The sequence below is a fragment of the Metopolophium dirhodum genome, chromosome 7 (assembly GCF_019925205.1).
Source record: "Metopolophium dirhodum isolate CAU chromosome 7, ASM1992520v1, whole genome shotgun sequence".
Lineage (NCBI taxonomy): Eukaryota > Metazoa > Arthropoda > Insecta > Hemiptera > Aphididae > Metopolophium > Metopolophium dirhodum.
Genome location: NC_083566.1, coordinates 26437356 through 26444304, shown reverse-complemented (window position 1 = coordinate 26444304; position 6949 = coordinate 26437356).

Below are 6949 nucleotides of genomic sequence, written 5' to 3'. Positions count from 1 at the left end.
AAAAAATATTATGATAAATTAACTCCATTAAATAGTGCAATATATGAAGTATGCATTCTACGATTTAAATAATCATAATAATGTATGTATTATTATCATTTTTAAATTAGTCTATAGCAAATAATATCCCCATGCTTCCCTGTACGCTGTAGTTATCCATGTCTTTGAGCTCATTTTAAAAAGTGACTCCTCTAACGTAGTCCTTAATTATTCGGCTGATGTACCTCATTCTGGGCCTTCCTTTCGATCGTGTGTGCTCCACAATTTCTTCAGTTATTAAGCTGTGTAATTCATCATAATATATTAGCGTGCGCCCTATCGACTGTGATCTGTCATATTTTTTTTATTTAAACTGTTTAAAGTATCCATTAATGTTTGATTTTTTCTAATGCATAATTTGTTCGGTCAAACTTTTTTGTTGTACCTTTTTTCAACATGCCATATCCCAGCATGAATTTCTTATTTCTTTTCTTATTTATCACCCTAACTTTTTAACAAAAATGTCAAAAATACAAACAATTTATTGAAAAATAATACTTTTTTCTACAAACAGTTATACATGTTAAGTACAATGTCAGTTTATGGGGAAATGGTCGTTGAGTTTAAAGTACCTATGTTGTAAATTTTTATTTATACTGTGTTCATAGAATCGTATATCTAATAAGTAATAATAGAATGGCTTAAATATATTAAAGTTTAGTTGCATATTTTGTTTTTAATAATAAACACAGACGCGTGTGAATATAATACAATTTTAGATTATAGTTATTAAATTTGAATAATCTTAAGTATTCTTGCTTTAAGCACAATGCATTATCGTTAAAACTTATAAAACAAAACTTCATAAGTAGGTACATTTTAATTTAAAGTGATTACTATTATAACAAAATGGAAACATTTTAAAAATATTTTTCTTAACTCCTATTTCATCTAAAAACTAAGTTTCTATGATAATATTATGATATATGAAAATAAAACTTAACGAGTTAAATAAGTGTAATAAAATAAACATCAATAAATTAACTTGTATTAATTTAAAACCATGTAACTCAACTGTGCATAATGCTAATAGTTTTTTCATCTGTTTGTTCGCCTTAATTCATTCTTATTTTTTACGTTTACATTTCGTATTATTTAATTTAATTAAGTAATAATTTCTAGTTATTACTTTTGTTTTCACAACAATTAACACTTGTATTTAGAAATGTCATAAGTTCACACGAATAATTTTAAATTTAATTTAATGTAGTACATTTGAAAATGTACATTAAAAATACCAAATATTATTAATTATTATCAATCGTTGTTTTACTATAGTTCCTATGAATAGCAATCAATTAAAAATTATTAATACCCGTAGGTTCCTATTTGAGGGTTAAATCCACGTGCTATTTCTAAAATGATTAAAATTGAGTTATACATAAATTCTGATTGTAAAAACAGCGAGGAATCGAATGGTGATGTCAGATTTTGCCAATACGTACTATTGTCTATTTCCCATGGAAAATTGATGTTGAACATTCATCATTTCTGCAAAATACACTATGTCCATAGAAAAAATCATGTCAAAAAGAACTATTTCCAAATTGCATAAAAAAAACTCACTATATTACATGCTATTTTTTAGTGTAAACCAAATAATAATTGAAGCAAAACGTACTATTTCCGTATTGAAGCAGAAAGTTTTATTTTCCATATTAAATTTCAGCTATACTAAATAAATTATCTAAGAAATGTAGTTGACATTTAAATTTAAATTGGTTAGCATTTAATTATTTAATGGAAATATAATTTGGGACTCGTTATTATATTTTATTTACTAGTTGGTGCAACTGATAAATTTCGGTTTTTGTTTTGGCGGTGAATGCATTAATATCCAATTTCGCTCCAAAAGTTTGTATCATACAATAATAACACGCTTTACCTACTATATGTAATTTATAGTAATTATTATTTGTTTTTGAATTCTTGTTAAACGGTTAGTATCGTTTGTAAATGTGTAAATTATTTAAATCAATATTCACTGCCATACATTTTTTTAAATTCATCACACATATATTATCTGACTAGGTTAAAGTCTTAGTGAAATACTAGGGAAGGTACTGATTGTAAAAAACCCTGCTTTGATGTCACGCCTCAAATAATCATTTTTGAAACAACAATTCAATAAACATTTACTCGTTCATATTAGATACATCCCCGGTGCGATGCGCTTCCAAATATTTTTTACTGAACTTAATAAAAAATTAAAAACCTCTTTGTATTTTAAACATTGAAAATCATACGAAATGTTGTATTTATTTATGCATATGACAAATTAGCAATTTAGTATTAAGAAACAACTGTTTACATGAGAAAATTAACACTTTAACAGTACTGCTATAATGTTATTATGTTAACAATATTTATCTTATTTTAATATGACCCTTGGATCATAGATCTTTGATCAATCCGATTAGTGTTAGGCGTGTACACAAACAAATAATTCCCGGGGGGTGGGGGGGGGGGGTGTGTTAATATTTTCAAAACACACAATTTATTATTTTTTATAACAAGCGTATTTATATAATATTTTAGTCTTCTAGATTTGAAATGAATAAACACAAAACATAAATTGTAAACTAAAAAACTTTACAGTACAAAACTGTTGAGTAAATAACAAAAAAACACGGAGAAGCTTGTTAATTTTGTAAAAAGCTTTTGTAAACCCGGTCTTGTACATACATTCGTATTTCGTTTGTAAAAAAAAGATGCCCGAAGTATGCCAATTATATGTGAAGCGTAATACCAATACGAGTTGTTTAATCTTACATTTAAAACTGAATATTTTAAGATTAATTTTGCCAGTGCAGTACTATGTACTGACGATAAAGGCTGCTATAAGGCTTTCCTTGTTTTTGTCTAAAGAACAAAAAAAAAAATATATATACGAGTATGTACTAGCAAACAGTATTACTTATTATTAACCAAGTTGAGATGTTTTTGTATTAATAATGAAGTAAATACTTACGACAGTTAGTAAAACAACCATTTAACCGTTGTGATTTCAGAAATATTTCAAGGGGTGATTTAACATAATATATATATTTAGCATTAACTGCAAGGTTATTATTTTATTAGCTTACAGGTATTAATCTATTTTAAGGCCGTTACACACTATACGATTTACATTAGATTATTTATATATTTCGAATTTTTTTTTAAATATAAGACATTAATTAATTTACATCTGCAATGGCCCGATTGTTTTATGATATTTCTGGTACTATAATTATATGTAGAATGCGTTTCTAGCCTCTGTAGTATTTGAACAGTAAACGATAATGTATCTAATTATCACTTGTACATATAGTACATTGTCATAATGGAGGTTCGTCTTTGCCATCCGATATGAGATTATCGCGTGAACAATTCTGATCATGTTTAATGAAACTTCTTCCTTACAGTTAAATGACTTATAAAGTTATAAGGTTTGACCAGAGCTAAACTACGGAGTGTTTTATTTTTCTTAATTTGCTATTAGTATAATATTATATAAATGTAAATCATTGTCGATTATCAAATGTCAACCAGTGGCCATCGCTGTTGAGGCTTATTTCTAATAAAAAAAAAAAAATAAAAATAATATTATATAATATTACGATGAGTAATAAAATGTCACAAAAGACGTCAGAAATGAAAAAAAAAAATCAAATGGTAACGAATGATTAAAATTTGTGCCTATCCAACTATTTATGGCTTTCCAAAATATAATATCACAGTACATAGTTCATAGTACAAGTACATATATAGAATCATGGCAATATTGGATAAATATGACGTATTATTGATTCTATGGTATATTTGCTTATATATAAACTCTATTTCGAACGCGTGAATTCCGGATTAGGATTTTACATACTATGGAGAATTAATGTGAGGCCATAATGCGGCTCGAATATGTTGATTAAAGTGCTTACAAGACGTTTTGAAATAAACTAAATAATGAAGTACCCTTTGGAAAATAAATTTGAGCATACCTACCATATTTTGAGTTAATATCTGATCGTAATAACCATGCGTACGAAAATAAATTGTTGTCTAGAAAACACAGACTGCACTTGACGTTGAATACTATTAGAAGTACATTATTAGGTAAAACAGGAGTATTTCATACGTATTATGTTAGTCACTAATCTGATTTTACAACATTATTCGAGTTAGAGTAAATTGTATATACTTTGGTCATAATTTAGGTTTTTGTACCGTTCTACCGTTAGTAGGTATATGTTATGGACATATTTTGTGTATAATATACATAAACCACATTATACTAGAATCGTGTCCATTATATTGTAAGCAGCGCCAGTATACGAAGATAGGCGAATTTTCGTTGACATCGTCGCATTTTGTACGAACGCGCAACGAATAAAATAAGTTGATTCTGAACACGAATGATTTGAGCTATTCGTATTTTGCTAACAACTATTATACAATAATATCGGTTTACTTGTACCGCGGACATCCATTAAGGGTGTCAACAATTTTTTACGCGTAGACGCACCCCGTTGACTTGCACGGTGCTTCCGCCGGTGTATCGGTAAACTGCGTGACGAATAGTTTTGGATAACAATATGCTAACTTGAAAAAGTGTTCGGCATCAACAAGTTATCCGGATCGGGCAAATGCGGTTATTTTTGGATTTTTTTTCTCTCATTTATTCCGGCGGTGTACGATGTGATATTGACTCGAACGCGCAGGGGGGGGGGGGTGAAGAAGTAAAGAGAACTACAACTGATGGAGAGAAAAGGTTTTTAGTGAATTCGATAAACGGTCCCCGGACGATTTGTCCACTGACGTCCGGTCGCGGTGCCGGATCGTGCCGTCGGCCGATATTATGGTGCCGACAATGCGAAAAAAAGGAAACGGTAAATTTATTATTCGCTGGAAGTATATATACCTATGTCGATCCGAGGGATTTCGTACGGCGGTCTCCGTGCACTGTGGTATTTGCCCTTAAACACCGTGTTCGGGCCCAGCCGTTTGCTTTGTCTCCATATTATATTTTAATCCCACCGGTATTCGGTTCGCGCACGTGTTTATCCGGACCACCGGGCGCACGTGGAAAACAAACTATTAGGCGATGGGTTGCGCCACTTGGGCGGATGGCAATAAAGATTAAAAAAAAACGTAACATTTTTTTTTTTAACATAACGAAAAAAAATATCAGATGGGATGCATATTATTATACCGAGTGTAGGGCATTCGTAACGGTGGTTTGCTGCCACATAACCCTGGTCCCCGATTGGCGCAGTAATATTATTATTATTATTATTAATATACATTATTATACACAATCGAGTCGCGTTAACTGAAATGAACTACAAAAGACCAAGTAAAAACTTCGAGTTGTATAATTGTATAAAATGACGAAATGAAAATATTTTCATAGTTTATTGATCATTAATGTAAAAATTATAACACTATAATGTGTACTCACCTATTATCGGCTATAAGTAAAACAATTTAGTTTTTTTACTTTTTAAAAATCGAGAAACAAGAAATTGTATAGTAATTAGTAGTTAAATAGAGAATGTGTATTAACACGAATATTGTTATTTAAAAAAAAGTATTGATTAATTATTAATAATTGACGTTTGGGTTGTTCACGAACAAAATATTCTAATCTAATTTACCCACTGCTCCTTCTACAAGAAATTGTGTTTCATATAAATCACCAGTCATCCACGCCTTTTAATTTGACATTTTGACCTGTAATATTTATTAATATTTAATGGTACCTATTTATAAGCTTTTTCACCTTTTCAAAACATCGTGGCTTAGCGGATATTCCGATTAAATTTTTTCCAAACCTGACACATTTGAATAGTTGTCCGTTCCTTTTATTGCAGCATTCACTTGAATAAGATTCAAATAAATTGGGTATGCACTTAAAAAATAATACACTCTCGTTGTAGTTAAATACATCGCAGGATAATATTCTTTTATAATATACTGAAATACTGAATAATATAATATAACTCTCTCTTTGCGTTTGTTTTTTGAATTCCTGAATGAAAATATCATCGACAGACATTAGATAATAACATTCAAATAAATGATGACGTTTACAAATCATTGTCTGTTTTAATTCGTTACATGCGTGTTATATACACGTGGTATATTATATATATATTTATGCCTTTAGAGCATTATTGTTTGAGGGTTGTACGCCATTTGAAACTGTATTTGATTGAAATCATTCACGCTGAATTCATTTTTAAGTTAATTAATTAAAATAATATTATATTACGTCCAATTGAATAAGCTTATTTAAATATTACCTATTATATAATAATATTTATACCAAGTGCTCATGAGAAAAAAATAACAGAATATTAATTTTAAAAAAAATCATTCATATGTACAAATTACTATTAACTAACCATACATTCACCGATGACAAATTAAACTATGCAAAAAGTAATTGTTTTGCGTAAATTTATATATTTTTGATGAATTAAGTTAATATAATTTATATTTTAACTTATACTAAAATCTATAGTCATTATACTAAAATCTTCAGTTAACTTGTTATACATCAAAGATACGTTTTTAAAATTTTAATACGAATTGAGACGTCATTGAGAGCAGGCACATGGTGTGCTCAGGATCACTGTAGGAAGGGAGAGGGCACAGAATTTAAACATTTATAGACACTATTATTTAAATTAAATAATCTATTCATTTCTAAGCCAGATCATCAAACACTTTTTTAAAGTTAATTAAAAATGTTCTATGTATATTATTTTTTTTTAATTACGGTTACCTAACGGTGATTCGAGTATACCACGCCTTACCATATAATCAATATCGTGATTGTGTTAACATTGTGTGGTCGTGGGGATGACTATCGAAGTAATATTTATTATGTGTGTACGAAGTACGAATATCCATATGTGTGTCTGTG